General features: G+C 46.7%; 1 protein-coding gene across 1 annotated transcript in view; it reads right to left on the bottom strand.

The window, feature by feature from the left end:
- The window catches only part of KEAP1 (kelch like ECH associated protein 1), a 58,301-nt gene extending 39,361 nt beyond the window's left edge, over window positions 1-18,940 (bottom strand). The window contains exon 1 of the mRNA XM_068272210.1: window positions 18,888-18,940. The gene's annotated coding sequence lies outside the window, so the exon portion shown is untranslated. The remainder of the gene's footprint in view (window positions 1-18,887) is intronic.
- Window positions 18,941-21,031: the final 2,091 nt, after the last annotated feature.

Here is a 21,031-nt window from a genome sequence, read left to right as displayed (position 1 = left end):
CAGATCTAACAAAATTAGCTGCATACTTGTTTCTGCTTCAGACACTACTGCAACCAAATAGATCATCAGGACTACCAGGCAACTAAAGGATAGAAATACAGCAGCCTCCATATACCTCTCACTTCTGTTGTCCTTTAAATTTACATGCAATGCAAGTCATTTGCATCTCATTGCCCACCTCCAGCCACACCTATCGCATAAATGAGAGAGATAATTGCAGTCACTTTATCAGTGCAGTAAATGTAAAAGAAGAGACAGACTGATGGACGCACAGTGCTGACTAGCATCAAGCAGCACAAAGCTAGCGGCGGTAGTGCTCTGACCGACTTTTGGTTGGATTTCTGCTGAAATCCGATTGATATCAAAGCAGTAAAATGACCAATACCCTCCAACTGATTCTCATTTGTTCATACATCTTCCTTACTCCAGATAACATTTGTTCCAGTCAAGACGTTGCTGCAGTGACAGATTGCGTTCATTCCTATCCTATATGAATAGCTATATGTAGCCTGTGGCTGTCACATGAACAGGCAGTGGTTCGCTAGCTAAACCACGTACTCTATGAGTCAGCAGGTTTACATTCCTCCTCAGTAATATGCAGCAGGCCACAGGCAATAAACTGCTGAAGGACACGGCACTGTTACACGGTACGCTAAGCTGGGGAGAAACAGAACGCGGGGCTTCCAAGTTCATCTCTTTACAGCTCCCATCATCAGGACACCTTTATCAAAGCCACAGAGATAACAGGAATGTACCTCAACAATGCATTTCCAAACCGCATGGACCGAATCAACCTTTGCTTAAACCTTCCAGGCCAACGCAAGCTCGTTAATGTATTGCATGAGACAATTCAGGGCATTGGCCTCGTTCACACTAGCCAACGCAGGTGGCCGTGACAAAGGAGCGCAAACACACAATTTACTTGGTGCTGCTGAACCAGCATTGCGTTTTAGCAAAAATGCATTGCACTGGTAGGATATCGCATTGCTGCTGCGCAGAGCATTACGTAAGAAAGTCACGCGGTGCAGTTATACACTTCTGAGTGTTGCTTGCATGTTGCACACCATGGACCATATGCAATTAACCTTTTCTCATGAGTTTTCAGCAGTACCAAAAAGAAGGAGTGAAAAGTACTATCAAAATTAGTTTGAGTATCTTTTTACTTGCTGATGGTTTAAAAGGCAGTTTAGTGACAAGTTTGAAAATATCACCTTGGAGAAAACTCAGGAGGAAAAAGGTAATTGCATATGGGCCCATACGCATTGCTGAAATGTATACAAGTTTAGTGTGAGCGAGGCCTTCTACGTGCCGGGACATCACGATCGTCCGAATTCCTCTACCTGCAGCCAGGGATGAGATTCAAATGGATTCCAAATGGATTTTGACTGGATAATTAGTAAACCTGAGCGGGAAGGTGAGAGAGGGTTACCTTACCCAGGCTGTCTTCTTCTTAAATGCACTTCTAATTGCAATTGCGTCTCGTCACGTGACTACCACGCTTCCTCCTTCCGGGTTAAAGAAGGATGCGTGGTAGTCACGCGACGTGGGACGCAATCAGAAGCGGATTAAAGCAGACGGTAGCATGGGTAAGTTAGCCCTCCCTCACCCTCCCGCTCAGGTACACTAATTAATGTTTGGATTTCGAACGATTTTGAGTCAGAATCCAATCGAAGCTCATCCCTGCCTACAGCATGTGCTTTGCGGTGCAATTAGCACACATTCGGACAGATTGCAAGGTGCAATTTCCGATGGAGGAGGGGAGAATTTTTTTTTTTTTTTAAATCTCAGGATCGCAAGAAAATCTGAAATAAGTTTTTGTGTGTTTGCTTAATCAACTAGGGGGAAAAAATTCATAAAAAAAAAAAAAGATACACACACACCACCCCCTTTTCTGAATTTGAACCCACTCACCCAATGACCAACTGTACCAGGTTTGAGGCTTGTGCCATTAACAGTGCAAGAATGGCAGTAATGAAATATTCCCTTGAAAATCAATAGGTGCATTTTGATTGGCTGTTGTAGGCTCCACCCACTCCTGAATATTAATCCCAGTCACCCAGTGACCAACTGTGCAACGTGTGAGAACCCTGCCATTAACAGTGTAAGAATGGCTGCAGTTTACAGTTTCCCAGTGAAATTTGTATTGGTCTCCGCCCACTTTTTGGTTATGGGGATAAAAAGTATCCTATATGTTATTCATCCAAACATCCAGATTTTCCCATTTATAATATTAGTAGGATTATATATGTTTACACACACAAAACCTGTTATAATTGTGCAAATACTTTTATTTAACAAAAATACCACAGAACAGACCTAAAATGGTAGGAATCACATTTGACTCAGACGGCAGGAAGTAATCAGTGCTGCTTAACCTGTTTCCAGAGGCCAGATCACGGGACTTTCCTTGTCGGTCAACAGTTCTAAGAACAGGCTGCAATATTTATTTAAAGGACAACTGTACTGAGAGGTATATGGAGGATGCCATATATATTTCCTTTTAAACAATACCAGTTGCCAGACAGCCCTGCAGCAGTGTCTGAATCGCACCAGAAACAAGCATGCAGCTAATATTGTCAGATCTGACAATAATGTCAGAAACACCTGATCTGCTGCATGCTTGTTCAGGGTCTGTGGCTAAAAGTGTAATGCTGAGAAAACACGGCTAGATTTTGAGCCATTAAGATGGCTCAATAGATAATTTCCGACATGTCCAATCAGACGATTGTTTCGCCGCTCGATTCCAGATGAAAGTGCATGGAAAAAGATAAGAAAGAACGAGCGGAAAATAAGAGAATTGACTGCGGTATTGAACTGTAAAACGATCCGGCGGGAGAATCTAGCGGCAAAATCGACCCGTGTATTCACAGCATTAGGGGCAGAGGACAAGCAGGCTAGCCAGGCAACTGGTATTGTTTATAAGAAAAGAAAACATAGCAGCCTCCATATACCTCTCGCTTCAGTTGTCCTTTAACCTCCCTGCCGGTTATCCCGAGCTCAGCTCGGGGTAACCTGCCGCGGAGGATTCCTCAGGCCCTGCTGGGCCGATTTGCATAATTTTTTTTTTGTTACACGCAGCTAGCACTTTGCTAGCTGCGTGTAACTTACGATCGCCGCCGCTCCGCCGCAACCCACCGCATCAGAGGGTGCCCCCCCCGAGACCCGTGCGCTGCCTGGCCAATCAGTGCCAGGCAGCGTCGAGGGGTGGTTCGGGACTCCCTCTGACGTCACGACGTCGATGACGTCCGTGACGTCATCGCGCCCGTCGCCATGGCGACGGGGGAAGCCCTCCTGGAAATCCCGTTCAGAACGGGATTTCCGGATGGGTATATGCGCCGGCGGCGATCGGCGCATTCGGGGGGACGCCGCAGGGAGGTGGAAAGCATGTAGCTAGCGCTAGGCTAGCTACATGCTAAAAAAGAAAAAAAAAAAAAAAAAAAAGCCAAAAAACACCCTCCCTGCCGTGCGCAGCAATTTTTTATAACGGCAGGGAGGTTAAAAAGGTGACTACGCCACTTTTTCATCCAGCAATACTGTAAAATGCATTAAAAGTTTTAAGATAATCCATACTGTAAACAGTCTTCATGTTTGTGCTGAACTAAATCAAGATTGTTTAGATTGTGTTTGCAGCAATGCTAAAGTAGTAAAAGTATCGGGGTCTTGATGTTTTTGTACTGTAGAGATTGTGGTTGTAGCCACGAGGGAGCTACGGAGACAATACAATTCTTTCATAGCACTCCACAGCCAACTACTGACAATCCGAGGCTGACTCACAGGGCTTCAGGCAAGATTTGAACATTTCCAGCACAAATATTTTCAAAGCCTGTCATTTCACTACTGACTTGCAGTGTTACGGAGTGTCAAGTGCACCTGTAGTGCATACACACATACAACTACCATGTAAACTGCCTACACACGTGAGGTAAAGTCTTTTGTAATGAACGACAAATGACCGATATTTATTGCAAAAAATAAATAAACAAATGTCCTTTTAAATAATACTAGTTGCCTGGCTGTCCTGCTGATCCTCTGCCTCGAATACATTTAACCCTAGACCATGAACAAAGATATGCAGGTCAGTTTTTGACATTATTGTCAGATCTAACAAGTTTTAGCTGCATGCTTGTTTCTGGTGTGATTCAAAGACTACTGCAGCCAAATAGATGAGCAGGGTTGTCAGGCAACTGGTATTGTTTAAAAAAAAAAATGAATATAATTTTGGGTACCTGGAGTCGGAGATTTCAGAAACTGAGGAGTCGGGATGATTTTTGTCCCAACTCCACAGCCCTGCTCTCACTTCAGGTGTCCTTTAAAGCAAACCTGACCCCCCCCCCCCCCCCCCCCCAAAAAAAAAAATTAAAAAAAGATGGCATAATGAATTGTATGTGTATTATGGATAATGAATAGAAAATTAGTAGCAAATAAGTCATTTTTATTTTCAGTTTTTTTTTTGTGTGTTTGTTTTTAAACAGCATTGCAACATTATGCTATATTTGCAGTTTAGAAACCCACACTCTGTATTTTAAACTATAAAACAAAGCAGAAATGATGAACTTTCTTGCAGTAAAACCTTATCTCCAGCTGTCTCTCACTGATTCTTGGCTGTTTAAGTGTTTCAGAAAACAGGACTGATTTTGACCCAATGGGCTGATAGCTCAGAGAAGCTCTTTTGCATAGATCACAACTGAAGTTTAACTCTTCCTGTACTGGAAAACAATATGAGACTCCGATGTTTGCTACTAATGTTCTATTCCTTAGCTGTACTAGACATACAATTATTCATCTCTTAAATGTATTGTTTACTTCAGGTCTGCTTTAACCACTTTGCCTTCCCCGGGAGGAGTAACCACAACCCCGAGAAATCACGCATCTCCTTGCAGGGACATAGCTACTATGTCCCATGCAGCCGCGCACCACCATTCGCGCCAGCAATCAGAGCCCACCAACAGAAAGCTCTGTTGGTGGGCAGAAGGGGGGGGGGGGGGTTCATTTGTATGCTGAGTAGTATGGCTATTAAAGCTGCAGAGCACTAAATAGCCTGGTCACTGGGGGGGGGGGGGGGGTGTAAGCCTATGGTCCTGAACTGGTTAATATATATGTCAAGATGGTATATTACTGTTACATTTTAAATTATAGGCTTGTAATTAGGGATGGACGCAAAACTGAAAAAAAAGCACCTTTATTTCCAAATAAAATATTGGCGCCAAACATTGTACTAGGGAAAAATTTTAAACGTTGCAATAAAATGGGCGGGCTTTAATTACGGTAGCATGTATTGTTTTAAAATTGTATTGGCCGAAAACTAAGAAATAATGATTTTTTTCTCCATTTTTTCCCTTATTTTACCTGTTAAAATGCAGTTAGAATAAAATAATCCTTCGCAGAAAGTACCCCCTCAAAGAAAGCCTAATTGGTGGCGAAAAAAATTAAGATTGTTTTGTTGTGCTAAGTAGTAATAAAGTTATAGGTGAATGAATGGAAGGAATGCTGACAGGTGAAAATTGCTCTGTTTTTTTAAGGTGAAAACTCCTTGGAAGTGAAGTGGTTAAAGCTCAATCTAGTCTAACTATGTCCTCCCTCTCAACTATTCTAACTATGTACTTAAAAGGGAAGGTTCAGGGAGAGTGGTTAAAAAAAAATCAATTTCCACTTACCTGGGGCTTCCTCCAGCCCGTGGCAGGCAGGAGGTGCCCTCGCCGCCGCTCCGCAGGCTTCCGGTGGCCGACCCGACCTGGCCAGGCCGGCTGCCAGGTCGGGCTCTTCTGCGCTCCAAGGCCCGGCACTTCTGCGTCCCACGCCGGCGCGCTGACGTCATCGGACGTCCGCCGGGCTGTACTGCGCAGGCGCAGAACTACTGCGCCTGCGCAGTACAGCCCAGAGGACGTCCGATGACATCAGCGCGCCGGCGTGGGACGCAGAGGTGTCGGGCCTTGGAGCGCAGAAGATCCCGACCTGGCAGCCGGCCTGGCCAGGTCCAGTCGGCCACCGGGAGCCTGCGGAGCGGCGGCGAGGGCACCTCCTGCCTGCCACGGGCTGGAGGAAGCCCCAGGTAAGTGGAAATTGATTTTTATTTTTTAACCACCCTCCCTGAACCTTCCCTTTAATACTCACCTCCGACCCTCATCTGCAGGGTCTTGTGATCCTATCATGTGGCCAGACAGAGCCACCCCCAATTCCACTCCTGCTTGAGCTCTGGTGCAGTGACAGCTATTCCAGCATGAAGTCCTGTGTAAGGCTGCATTTCCACTTGTGCGGTGCGAATCGCCGCGGTAAAAATTCGCATGCGGATGCGAATTTCGCATGCGGGTCTATGCGAATTCACACGAAAATTCGCATGGATTACGATGTATGTGAATTTAACCATGGCAGTGCCGGTGTGCTTTTCCATTGTTTCTATGCGAATTTTCATGTGAATTCGCATGAAAAATTCGCATACCCAAACCTCATGCGATTTTCCTATTAAATACATTGTATGCAATTCGCATAGCGGTATGCGATATGCGAATTCTGATGGCTCTGCCATGCAAATTTTTTCTGCACAGAAAAACGCAAAGGAATCCTGACAAGTGGAAACAGTCCCATTCACTTGTATTGTTATGCGAATTTGCATGCGAAAACGCATGCGAATTCGCGATAGTGGAAATGGGCTAGACCTGAAAGATAAATCGAATTTAAACCGAAATCGTGATCACCAAGATCACAATTTTGGAATCGTCAAAGCAGCAATTATCGCTATCACGTAATTTACACATGGGGATGTTTGAAGAAGTGGCTTCAAACTTCCCCAAAGTCCCGACGCGTGCGGCCCGCAGCATCAGCAGCGTTGGACATACCTTCCGCACAAGTCTAACGCTGTCCGTCCACTATCCCCGGCTCTTGTGCTTGGCAAAAAACTCCAGGTTCTTGTATGTCACATGACATACAGGAAGTATTCCGTGCATTAGAGCCTGCAGGAGGTTGGATAGACGGGCATCGCTGGACTTGTGCTTGAAGCTATGTCCAGAACTGATGCAGCTTGGAGGACAGAGGAGACAGAGTGGGCACAGAGAGAGCGGGCACAGAGGGGGCACAGAGAGAGACAGAGAGAGTGGGAACAGAGACACAAAGGAGGCAAGAAAGAGACCCAGAGGAGTCATAAAGAGGCAAAGGGGCACAAAGAGAGACAGGGGGACAAAGGGGGAACAAAGCTTGATTTGAAGGAAATCGTGAATCGAAATCGCAATTTCAGACAGAAATCACTCAATTCAATTTTTTCCTAAAATCGTTCAGGCCTGAAATGGGCCCTAAGATTTGTAGTGCAGTGAGCTTATAGCTATATTGTCATAAACCCTCTGGTCTGATAGCAGCTATATTGTCATAAATAGCAGAGCTAGCTTTCACTCTCTCTGCTTATCTCCCAACAAGTCCATAAACCAGCCAGAATTGAAAAGCTGCAGTCCTATCAGTTATCCTTTGCCCTCTCCTGTGTTCTGGAGTGTGAATGACCTGTACAGACTAGGAAACATGCTATGTTAGTTTAACCTCAGGACGTGCAATGTCATCATCTGCAGCAGCCCCACAGTAATCTATAGCACCCCCCTTCCTACTGCTGCACGAAAACTTATCATCAACAGTTAAACATTTCCACAAGGTGAGGCAGGCCTGGGTTACACAGTGACTGTGGATGTGAACTCTGGAAAGTCAGGCAAAGTAGCAAGGTGGGGAATCTCACAGCTGGTGTCAGCAATACAAAAGCCAAATTTGAACAAGGCAAGTTCTGAAAGTGATCAGGTTAATTACTGTAAATAGTTACTGTTCAATCATCCTTTTATGAAGCTGTGGCTGCTGCAGCTTTGCACCTATCCATGCAGCATTCAGACCTCTCCACCCATTGGCAGATGCCTCCCCTGGACCTCCTCCACACATCCAGAATGAGGTCCAGGGCCAACAGGATTACTGGCGACCAATCCCACCCTGGCAGTCGCTTCTTCGACCCCCTGCCCTCAGGCCGCTGTTACAGGACCATCCCCACCAAAACCACCAGGCACAGAAACACCTTCTTCCCCCAGGCAGTCCTCCTACTCTACGAATGAGAGCAAGCGTGCATGCCTGTAGTCCACACGTTACAATCGTATTACGCTACTCTTGCACAATGGGGCTGTTCATCCACACTATGCTTTTGTTATTGTTATTATCGATGTTATATTGTCGCTGTTATACTGTTGTATTCCTATGCAGCTACTACTGCTATCTGCAATGTGTTGATGCTGTCAACTCGCACTACCATCCATGCTGCTATGTGCCCACAAATAATTCCGGGTGCGGCACCTGTTGCACTTGGTGAATAAAGCCGATTCTGATACTACACACACCCCTCTTCTCAGGAACCATGACGCCATACAGGCCTACACCTGCTTGTTTCCTGTTGGCAGAGATGAGGCGTTACAACTACTCACCACCCTCACCTCAGGAACCATGAGCCATACAGGCCTACACCTGCTCATGTCCTGAAGGCAGAGCTGAGGTATTAAAACCAGGGCTGTGGAGTCGGTACAAAAATCTTCCGACTCAGACTCCTCAGTTTCTGAAACCACGACTCCAACTCCGGGTACCCAAAATTGCTCAGACTCCTTAGCCTAAAACTTAACAGGGCTGTGGATTTTGTACAAAAATCATGCGACTCCGACTCCTCAATTTCTGAAACCACAACTCCGACTCCAACTCCGACTCCGGGTGCCCAAAACTGCCCCGACTGACTCCACAGCCCTGATTAAAACTACACACCACCCTCAGCAGGCTGCACTAGAGTCTGAATCACACCAGAAACGAGCATGCAGCTAATCTCATCAGTTTTGACAATATTGTCAGAAACTCCTGATCTGCATACTAGTTCAGGGTCTATGGCTGCAAGTATTAGAGGCAGAAGATCAGCAGGACAGCCAAGCAACTGGTATTTCTTAAAGTGGATCTGAGAAACTTTTTCTCATTGCATAATTGTGTTCCTTACATATAGGTTATAGGGCATTACTCAAGCCAAATGCTTTTTTTGTTTTGTTTTAATACTCTGAACCCCTATAAACTAAACAAGCCTTGCCCACGGCTCCTTTTGTGCCTTGGCACTGCAGCAAGGGCTTATGGGAGCTCAGTCTGGACAGGAGGAGGAGGCGGTTACTAGCCATTGATTTCAGAGGGGAAGAGGGTGGAGGAGAGGGTACTGAATTTACATACAGGCAAGCTAATAGCATCTCAAGCCCTCAGCCTGTGACAAACAGAACATGGCTGCCCTCATATCACAGGAATAAATAAAAAAAAAAAAACTTTTGAAGCTGTTTGCAGCTAGATATGCTGTGCAAACTATCTAAACTTTAGATAAGATATATAAATAAGTTACTTGTTATAGTTAATTTTTCATCTCTGATCCACTTTAAAGTGTACCAGAGATGGTACACTAGGCTTAATTTATGAATCTGAAGTGAGAGCGATATGGAGACTGCCATATTTATTTCCTTTTAAAGTGAAACAGAGATTGTTTACTAGACTTGATTTATACTTACCTAGGGCTTCCTCCAGCCCCATGAGAGGCATTGAGTCCCTCGCCATCCTCCTCGCCTCTTCCATTAAGCCACTATGACTCCTGGTAATCCGGGCAGTTGTGGGCTTCTGTGCATGCACAGCTCGGCTGCACATGCACCTCTCATCGTGCTCCCCTCCCCTGGAGCTTTCTGGGCATGCACAGAAGACTGTGAGAAAACGCGGAAAAGCCGCCGCAAGTACTCAGAGTAAGGCGGCTGATTCTGCGTTCAGCATGACGGCTTGCGCGCAGGGACCTGCATTTACTGGCCTGACGGAACGCTGAGAAACTGCCGCATGCCCAGAGAACAGGGCGGCGGATTCCGCGTCCGACGCGGTGGTTTGCACGCATAGGCCTACTCCTGTCTGTACTGCTGAACGCGGAGAAAACGCCGCACGCTCAGACAGCGGTGCGGCAGATTCCGCATTCAAAACAGCAGAGGCAGTACAACACAGGTCTGGTGTGGCTGGGACTGATAGTCCACACAGGTTCAGAATGACGCGTGCGCGGAGAGGCAGAGCATTTATAGCAGTCAGAGGGGTGTCAGCTGACCAGGCCGGTCAGCTGACAATTCTTTCAGTTTTCATTGGTCCAGCATTTAGGGGAGGCGCTGGAGAGCGCTGGTGTATATATACTGGGTGCTGGTCATTCCTCTGGTGTCTGGCGTTGCGATCACTACGTGGTAGCACTCAGACCCTGTCACTATCTGTGTTACTTTAGACCAGTTTCCAAGGTGTTGAGGACCACGGAACTCACACCTTAGTCTAGGAAATTCTGTTATAATCTGTGTTATTATCTAGACCAGTTTCCAAGGTGTTTATGACCACGGAACTCACACCTTAGTCAAGGAATTGTTGTTTATTTGTTATGACCTGCTTCCCTGACCATTCCTCTGATCTCTGATTTTGTACCTTGTCATTCTGTTACTCTGTTGCTGAACTTGGCTAGTCTCTGGATTCTCTACCAGTCTTCTGTCTCTGTACTTTATCTGTCCGTGTTAACGACCTGGCTTGCCCGACCTCGAGAACTCTCTCTCCTGTTGAGAGATAGTTCACAGATCTGTCAGTGACACTCCCTCATTGGTGTCACTCACGTTCTGTCCTTCCTACACCCGGCCTGACTCCTCCCTGCGGAGAGTTCAGACCAACAGAAGGAACTCGCTGCAATACTCCTTATTGCTTTAGCACCTGGCATACAGGTGCGATCCTCAAAGTATTTCTGTTGCACCAAAACACTCATCACTCAGGTGTCCAGAGGTTAGAGATATATCTGATTATCGGTGATACTGCAGATCATCAATAATCGGGTATATATATATCTGCATTCTCGGTGATACTGCAGATCACCGGTAATCAGATCCTCTCTGTGTTACACCGATCGTTACAAAGACCTTGACTGACTACCACTGACTGATTACCGGCAGTTGTAGCACCAGTCCAGAGGGGGGGGGGGCGAAGAGGACAGCAAGGGCATGGGGCTGGAGGATGCCCAAGGTAAGTATTAGGCCTCTTTCACAGTGGGACGTTGCTTTGGTGCGACGTTAAGGTCGCATAACGTGCCCCAAATGCAACGCATTGAAAGACTAACAGACGTTATTTAGCCCTGCGTTTGGTGCGCCGTTTTCATCGCACAGTGAAGGAACGAAAACGGCGCATGCCTTACAATTTTAAAAAAACACCTTACTGAGCATGTGCAACACACAACGCAGCAAACGCACAGCATGCAGCACTTTCTAAATATTGCTACACGTTACACACAACGCAACGTGTGCACTGTGAATGTCACACAGACTTTCTATTGTTGTGCGTTAGTCCACGTTAGAATATTTTCTAATGTGCGACTTTAACGTCACACTGTGAAAGAGGCCTGACTCAAGCCTTGTGAACCATCTCTGGTTCACTTTAAAAAGGAACCTCGAGTTCATTTTAAATACACAGCTCCTGCTTCAGCTGGGATTTTCCAAGGATCTGTACCATTTGTTGATTAAACCCACAACACCTTTTGTAGACTGATGAGTTCTTACACAGAAAAGCCTTCTATTTATTGTATTTATAAAGCGGCAACATATTACGCAGCGCTGTTTCTATTTTGAAAGCTGGAAGGAGTTTGAAATGTTGTTTTCAAGGCTTCAGTGAACATGAACACGTTGACACAGCACAACAGAATAGGACATAATGACTAATCACTGTGTGTGGAATGTGAAATGGATTGGCTCAGTTGCAAAATGACTTTTCTAGAAGATACAATGTAGCCTATGACTCATCCTGTTCTCTGCAATACTTGTCCTACCTGCTTCCTGGCAACCTACATGACCAAATTCCTCTCACTAAATTATCATATTCACCCAGGACCTACTACTACATCATTTACTACCTGCATCTATTCTGCATTATCAGAGTATCTGTACATAAATGTAATGTCACTCCCTGACTGCCATTCTATATATTTTGTAAACAATAAACTGGCACATCATCCTCTCCACTACTAACTTGCATTTTTATAGTGCTGATATCTTCTGCAGCACTTCAGTGCGTCAAATGATTTATGTCACTAACTGTCCCTGAAAAGCAGGGCTGTGGCACTGGTACATAAATCCTGACTCAACTCCTTTTTGATACCTCCTGTTCTTTTATAATTTTCCATGTTGGTTGAAATAATGCAACAAACAAGGCATATCACCACTACTACAGCTCAGAAATTTTAAAGGACAACTGAAGCAAGGAGGAATATGGAAGCTGCCATATTCATTTCCTTTTAAAGTAATACCAGTTGCTTGGCAGCAGGGATGGGTTCAAGACTAATCACGAGTCCGTAAGGACTCAAATTCGTAATAAAAATGAGCCGTAATTGCTGCAGCTGTGTGGCTGGATAAGGAGTTATTTACCCACAATTCCCCCATCCTGTCTGCGCTCCAAATAGCTTGCATGTATCCTATTGGATGCATTGCAAGCCTCACCACAGTGCGCTTCCGGCTTGAAGGAGGAAGTGCGCGTAGTGAGGCTTGCAACGCGTCCAATCTATTTGAAGCACAGGCAGGATGGTGGAATTTTGGGTAAATAACCCCTTATCCAGCCGCAAAGCTGCAGCAATTAGGAAGGCAACGCACCACCCTATTGCTCATCAAAGCCTGTCACTGCCAAGATGAATGAGGAAAGAGTTATATTATTGGTTTAAAGCTAGTGACACACACTAGATGACACTAGGCTGATGTGGCCGTTATGCCCAATCTACACGATACAATTCTTTATACGATTCGATTACGATTCTATTTACGATCCGATTGAATCCGACATGTCCAAACAGGATTCGATTCAATTTGAGTCGTCATGGTTTTGCACTGGCAAATCGAATTGAATCGAATCCTGATCGGACATGTTGGATTTAATCGGATCGTAAATAGAATCGTATAAAGAATCATATCGTATAGATTGGGCTTTAGGGACGTTCTCCGCCAAGGATCTAGCACATGTACAGGCATACCAGACAACTTTAAATCGACAACACCACCCTACCTACTGCCCAATGCATTTCCCTCCTTCTCATCTCGCCCGCTGTGAGACACTATGTAAAGTGTCCCTTCCCCCTCCATCTATAGCAGATGTGTCACTAGCCTCTAGGCTAGCGAAATGTCTGTACAGCACGTCTGTGTGGTATTCTGACCGAGAGATTATGTCCGATCCCATACAGGAGATGAATCCATATGCAAATTTTGACAACAATTTCCAATACACCTAATTTTTATTTAGTAAGCAGGGCGAGTTTTAAACGTGCATGGAATCGGCCCTAAAGCTGACAATAGCTACAGTGTGTACACTCAAATGAACATGTTACAGCTCAAGACTTTTAGCAATGAACTATAATCCAGATTAAAAAGGTATGCAAGTAGGTAGGTAGGTACGTACATCTGTCTGTCTATCAGGTTGCACAACAGCTCAGCTGGACTTTGCACAAGCGAAACTACACAGCAGCCTTCATTTGGCACTGGGTTCCTGGTTCAAATCCAGGACACTATCTGCAAGGAGTTTGTATGTTCTCCCCGTGTCTGTGTGAGTTTCCTCCGGGCACTACAGTTTCCTCCCATATCCCAAAAACATACAGATAAGTTAATTAGCTTTCCCCCCAAAAATGGCCCTAGACTATAATGGACATATGACTATAATAGGGATTAGATTGTAAGCTCCTCTGAGGGAGAATAATTTACACAGGACTATAAATATTCAGTAAGGTGGATGATGTCAGCGCTATATAATCATTTTCAAGGGTCGTACACACATGCTATTTAGGCCACCCATGTGGATCAAGATTGGTCCTGTGGGTGATAATACAAGGCAACAACGCTGAACAAACTTATAGATATAGGAAGAACAGATATAGGAAACCAGAGTTGCTTCCCATAGCAACAGGTACTGTTGCTATGGGTGGGAGGGACGAGGGTGCGGCACACGAGCAGCAGATTCTGGCGGGTGGGGTAAGGAAGGGAACATTGCGCTGCCATAAATGTGCAATGGACACATACTGGAATCTTGGATGAGAAGTCAAGCGGCCGCCTCGGCTGACTTCCATCTAGCCTGCGTTCAGCGAAGTGCCCGTTATCTGGAACTTAACCAACCGGTATGCCTGAGGGGGATAACGGGGACTGTGCTTTGGGGGTTTTGCAGACCATAAAATACTCAGAGCCTCCATCGGCGTCTTCTAGCCCTCCTGTAGATCCTAGCGCCTCTCTGGCATCCGTACGATGGGTCCCAGTTTGCGCTTTTTCGGACGGTTGCTCAAGCAACCGGCAAGCACATGTATTCGGCATCAGGCGATTCCCACCGGTGCCAGATACTAGGGACTCTGCTATACAGTATACATAGCTTTAGGGATGAGAAATACTTTTATTGTGACCAGGCATGGGCTGAAATTCGGATTTGGGCGATCCGGATAGTTAGTATTTGGATTTCACTCAGTAATGCTGTGCGGGGGGGTGTGTGTCGTCAAGCCTACCTATCTGACGTCTTCTTCGCTAGTCCCTCGGTGCCTCCCACGATGCGTTCCACGCGGCTTCACGTGACTACAAACACTTCCTCCTTCAACCCGGAAGGAGGAAGTGTTTGTAATCACGTGATGGCGGATTGGAACGCATCGTGGGAGGCACGAGTGAAGAAGACGTCAGATAGGTAAGCTTGACCCCCCCCCCCCCCGCACAGCATTACTGGGTGATATCACCCGAATTTCAGCCCATGCCCGATTGTGACCATTATCTGTAAAATACAGTGTTTGTACAGATTGTAGTTTTTTTCAATATAACTTTATTAAGAGCAGCGGGGGGTCTACATACCAAATAACTGCTTCTAACTCCAGCCCTGCCAAGGCAATCACAAGCCAATTTCCCTACTTTATTTTTACCATTCAGTACCAGCCCTGGCAGAGTCAATCCACTTGCTCAGGAAACACCATATTCCAGTTATTAGCACGGTGCACGGTGCACGGCGGCGTAGTGGTTAGCGCTCTTGCCTAGCAGCGCTGGGCCCCCGGTTCGAATCCCAGCCAGGGCACCATCTGCAAGGAGTCTGTATGTTCACCCCGGGTCCGTGTGGGCTTCCTCCGGGTACTCCGGTTTCCTCCCACATCCCAAAAACATACAGATAAGTTAATTGGCTCACCCCTAAATTGGCCCTAGACCACAGTATTTACACTACATAATACATACATAGACATATGATAATAGTAGGGATTAGATTGTGAGCTACTTTGAGGGTCAGTTAGTGACTATATATACTGTACAGCGCTGTGTAAGATGTCGGCACTATATAAATACTAAATATTAATAATAATATTAATAATATTAACCACTTTACCCCCAGCGGTACGAATTTCTCCGTCCCATTTTTCCCCCCTAAAAAAACCAGGGACGGAGAAATCCGTACTTTCCGCGCTACCGCCGCTGTCCGCGCTCCCGCGCGCGCATCCGCCGCTCGTGCACGTCGCCGCCCGCCCGGAGATCAATGAACGGGAGAATCCATTCCCGTTCGTTGATCTAGCCCCCGCAATGATCTGCTGCTTCTTTCAGAAACAGCGAGATCATTGTGAGTCTCCCAGCCTCCTACTGCTTCCTGTAAGCGTCCTTCCGGACGCTTACAGGTCGCATGTAAACAAACACTCTGTGGCCATCTTGTGGCCAAATAGTAAACTACACCCTAAAAGCATTTTACATATACAAACATTACATTTACACAATAAATTAACTCATTACCTCCCACACTCCCCAATTTTTTTTTTTTTTTGTAATTAAAAAAAAAAAATACAATAAAAAAAAAAACATAAATAGTTACCTTAGGGACTGAACTTTTTAAATATTTATGTCAAGAGGGTATAACACTGTTACTTTATAAACTGTGGGCTTGTAATTAGGGATGGATGCAAAACTGAAAAAAATGCACCCTTATTTCCAAATAAAATATTGTCGCCAAACATTGTGATAGGGACATAATTTAAATGGTTTTATAACCGGGACAAATGGGTTAATACATTTCATGGGTTTTAATTACAGTAGCATGCTTTATTTAAAAACTATAATGGCCGAAAACTGAAAAATAATAATTTTTTTCCCACATTTTTTCCTATTTCCCCATTAAAGCACATTTAGAATAAAATAATTCTTGGCATAATGTCCCACCTAAAGAAAGCCTAATTGGTGGCGAAAAAAACAAGATATAGTTCATTTCATTGGGATAAGTAATAATAAAGTTATAGACGAATGAATGGAAGGAGCGCTGAAAGGTGAAAATTGCTCTGGTGGTCAGGGGGTAAAACCCCTCAGTGGTGAAGTGGTTAAGCCTGATATACAATTGTAAAAAACAGGAAAAAATTTGCGCTTTGTATTTGTCATTGCAGGGCTGAAGCTGTACAGACGTGTCACAAGCAGGGATGAGTGACGGATTGAGGCTCCCTGCACACTGCAAATCTGTTTTCCGATTCAGTTTCCGATTTTCCCTGAATACATTCAACAGAAAAACGGATCAAAAAACGCAGCATGCACTAAAGATTGAAAATCTGAATCGGAGGTAAAAAAACGATTAAAAAGCAAAATCGGAACCAGAAATGCATGCAGTGTGCAAGAGGCCTAAAAACGGATGAAGACCCATGCTGGGTACGTTTAACTCCCCCGGCACACACCCGCTCAGGTGCAGTAATTAGGAAGATGAAATCCAAATGGGTTTCATTCAGATTTCATCTGCTTTTAATCCATCGCTCATCCCTGGTCACAAGCCTGCAGGCTCGCAGCGTGTCCTGTTGCTATGCGAGGGAGGGCTGATGGAGAAAGCACAGGAATGACATCACGCAGCAGGGGGCGGGAGTAAATGGGGAGAACAGTGCTCTTGGCCATAGCAATCCACTAGGCTGATTGCATGCCAAGGCGTCAGAGGCTGCTGTACACACACTGGATTCTCTGCAGAGGCGATCCGTGTAGACCGCCTCGGACGAGTTTCATCAATTGCGTGTACGAAGCTTTAGAATTATTATAGCATGAACTTTATGCTTTCAAGAACTAACTAAAAAAAAGTGATTTAGATTTATCATGTTTATTACAGATTGAGAGCATCCCCGAAACATCATAAACAGAGATAGTCAATGAGAAGCACACAATTCTGGCTTGCATGCTAATTTAACGCAAACTACAGTTTTGGATCAGCTGAGCCAATCAGATGCAAGCCTTGCTAAGGCATCTGTACTACATCTCTTCTCGCTGCTCGTGCGCCCCCTACGTCTCCCGTCGCTGCTCGTGCGCCCGCTACGTCCCCCGACGCTGCTCGTGCGCCCCCTACGGCCCCCGACGCTGCTCGTGCGCCCCCTACGGCCCCCGACGCTGCTCGTGCGCCCCCTACGGCCCCCGACGCTGATCGTGCGCCCCCTACGGCCCCCGACGCTGATCGTGCGCCCCCTACGGCCCCCGACGCTGATCGTGCGCCCCCTACGGCCCCCGACGCTGATCGTGCGCCCCCTACGGCCCCCCGACGCTGCTCGTGCGCCCCCTACGGCCCCCGACGCAGCACGTGCGCCCCCTACGGCCCCCGACGCTGCTCGTGCGCCCCCTACGCCTCCCGACGCTGCTCGTGCGTCCACTAGGCCTCTCGCCGCTGCTCGTGTGTCCACTACGCCTCTCGCCAAGCTCGTGTGTCCACTACGCCTCTCGCCAAGCTCGTGTGTCCACTACGCCTCTCGCCAAGCTCGTGTGTCCACTACGCCTCTCGCCAAGCTCGTGTGTCCACTACGCCTCTCGCCAAGCTCGTGTGTCCACTACGCCTCTCGCCAAGCTCGTGTGTCCACTACGCCTCTCGCCAAGCTCGTGTGTCCACTACGCCTCTCGCCAAGCTCGTGTGTCCACTACGCCTCTCGCCAAGCTCGTGTGCCCACTACGCCTCTCGCCAAGCTCGTGTGCCCACTACGCCTCTCGCCAAGCTCGTGTGCCCACTACGCCTCTCGCCAAGCTCGTGTGTCCACTACGCCTCTCGCCAAGCTCGTGTGTCCACTACGCCTCTCGCCAAGCTCGTGTGTCCACTACGCCTCTCGCCAAGCTCGTGTGTCCACTACGCCTCTCGCCAAGCTCGTGTGTCCACTACGCCTCTCGCCAAGCTCGTGTGTCCACTACGCCTCTCGCCAAGCTCGTGTGTCCACTACGTCTCTCGCCAAGCTCGTGTGTCCACTACGTCTCTCGCCAAGCTCGTGTGTCCACTACGTCTCTCGCCAAGCTCGTGTGTCCACTACGTCTCTCGCCAAGCTCGTGTGTCCACTACGTCTCTCGCCAAGCTCGTGTGTCCACTACGTCTCTCGCCAAGCTCGTGTGTCCACTACGTCTCCTGCCAAGCTTGTGTGCCCACTACGTCTCTTGCCAAAGCTTGTGTGTCCACGACCTCTCATCAAACTTGTGTGCCCACTACATCTCTCCTCACTGCTTGCATGACCCCCCACGTCTCTTGTCATGCTTGAGTGTTTTGCCACAGCTGCCCTGGTCTCAGAGCCTGTCTGGCCACTACCAAAGCCTAGCACTGCCCTTCCCAGGCTCCTGTGGCTGAGTTGTGCCCACCACCTGTTTGAGGCTCCTATCACTGTCCCCCATGTACACAGGTTGCCTGCCCAGACGCCCGAGCTGCGTGTCTCCCCCCGACAGCTGCTTCCTGCTATATATGTATATATGCCAGTGTACGTGCAGTACAGTCATGCCACCTCTCCTCCCACTTGATCTCTATTATTATTTCCCCCGTTGATAGACTCGTCCCACTAAGAAGCATGCGTGCTCCGACTTCCCCTTATCGGGCAGTCCCCGGCCCCGCTCCCCACAGCCCCGATACCTTACCGGCCCACGGCGCTGCACTCCTCCGCCCCCGCCATACTCCTGAGAAGTCACCGTGACTAAGCAGCAGGACCCAGCAGCAGCAGCGTCACACAATAAGAGGTCAGAGGCGGGGCTCCTCTCGTCACAACACACAGCGGGGCGGGAGCTGACGTCATGGTACAGCAGGCGGCGTGGATTGGCTGAGACGCGAGAGGTTTGGAACGTTCTGGGAAGTGAAAGTTAGCGAGCAGCTGATTCTCTCATGAGACCTGGCCGTGTGCCGTCACTGCTCCGTTCAGAAGTCCAATGGACCTGTTTTCAACTACAAACAAAATCTGCATGCAGGCCTATGCAGAAAAATTCTGCACAGCAGAGCTATCAGAATTCGCACACCACATGCATATAATGGGCTCTATTCATAAAAAAGATGTGGCGAAAAAACTCCTGGAGGTAAAATACCGCAGCGGTATTTTACACTTCTGGGGGCTCTATTCATAAAAAAGTTGTGGCGAGAAAACTCCTGGAGGGAAAATACCGCAGCGGTATTTTACACTTCTGGGGGCTCTATTCATAAAAAAGTTGTTGCGAGAAAACTCCTGGAGGGAAAATACCGCAGCGGTATTTCACACTTTTGGGTGGTCATTCAAAGAAATCTTGAAAGCTGCGATGCAAGTGCGGAGATCTCCCGCTGAAGGCTGGCGGTAAGCTGTCGGAAGGCATGCGGAAACACTTCAGCCGGCAGAGTCCCTCCGTGCACTGCTCTCTCTGGGAGGTCTGTCCCATTCACTTGTATGTAATCCGCAAAATCAGAGGAAGCGGTATTTCCCGTCCACATACCGCTTCCTCTAATCTTTATGAATGGCCATTTTGTTACTTTTTTCTAGATAAATCTAGAAAAACACTGGAGAAGGCGGAAATTTCTCGCTCTGCTGGGGGATTGTAGATTTTCATGCGGGAACAGCTTTTATGAATGCCCACTTTGCTAAATGGACGGGAAAATCCGCTGTTTTGAGCGGAAAACTTGCGGTAAGGTTTTATGAATAGAGCCCTCGGTGGTCATTCAAAAAAATCTTGCCAGCTGCGATGCAAGAGCGGAGATCTCCCGCTGAAAGCTGGCGGTAAAATGTCGGAAGGCATGTGGAAACACCCCGGCAGAGTCCCTCCGTGCGCTGCTCTCTCTGGGAGGTCTGTCCCATTCACTTGTATGTAATCCGCAAAATCAGAGGAAGCGGTATTTCCCGTCCACATACCGCTTCCTCTAATCTTTATGAATGGCCATTTTGTTACTTTTTTCTAGATAAATCTAGAAAAACACTGGAGAAGGCGGAAATTTCTCGCTCTGCTGGGGGATTGTAGATTTTCATGTGGGAACAGCTTTTATGAATGCCCACTTTGCTAAATGGACGGGAAAATCCGCTGTTTTGAGCGGAAAACTTGCGGTAAGGTTTCATGAATAGAGCCCAGAGTCCCTCCGTGCACTGCTCTCTCTGGGAGGTCTGTCCCATTCACTTGTATGTAATCCGCAAAATCAGAGGAAGCGGTATTTCCCGTCCACATACGCTTCCTCTAATCTTTATGAATGGCCGTTTTGTTACTTTTTTCTAGATAAATCTAGAAAAACACTGGAGAAGGCGGAAATTTCTCGCTCTGCTGGGGGATTGTAGATTTTCATGCGGGAACAGCTTTTATGAATGCCCACTTTGCTAAATGGACGGGAAAATCCGCTGTTTTGAGCGGAAAACTTGCGGTAAGGTTTTATGAATAGAGCCCAATGTAATTAATGGGAAAATCGCCAGTTTTTTCACCATGCGAATTTTTAACGTGAATTAGCATACGTTTTTGCCTAAATTTTAATAAAAATCACACAGGCACTGACATAGTTAAAAAAAATGCATATGCAGAAAAATATACCAAAACGCCTGTGTTTACATGTTAAAATATGCATATATATGCGTACAAATTCCCATGCGAATTCGTTTACACGTTCCCACAACAAAATCGCAACCCACTAGTGGAAACTTAGCCTAACATCATGTTTTTATGGGATGTCCTGTTGGGTGCTTGTATCAACTCTTGTTTATTGTGTCTTGTTGGCACCTAAAAGCAAACGGGCTTGTTTATGATTCCGATTTACAGTGGGTGCTAAGAGCACTTGCTCTGGCTGC

The sequence above is a fragment of the Hyperolius riggenbachi genome, chromosome 3 (assembly GCF_040937935.1).
Source record: "Hyperolius riggenbachi isolate aHypRig1 chromosome 3, aHypRig1.pri, whole genome shotgun sequence".
NCBI classification, from domain to species: Eukaryota; Metazoa; Chordata; class Amphibia; order Anura; family Hyperoliidae; genus Hyperolius; species Hyperolius riggenbachi.
The sequence above is the reverse complement of the archived record's forward strand: the minus strand, read 5'-3'. Positions and strand labels throughout refer to the sequence as shown.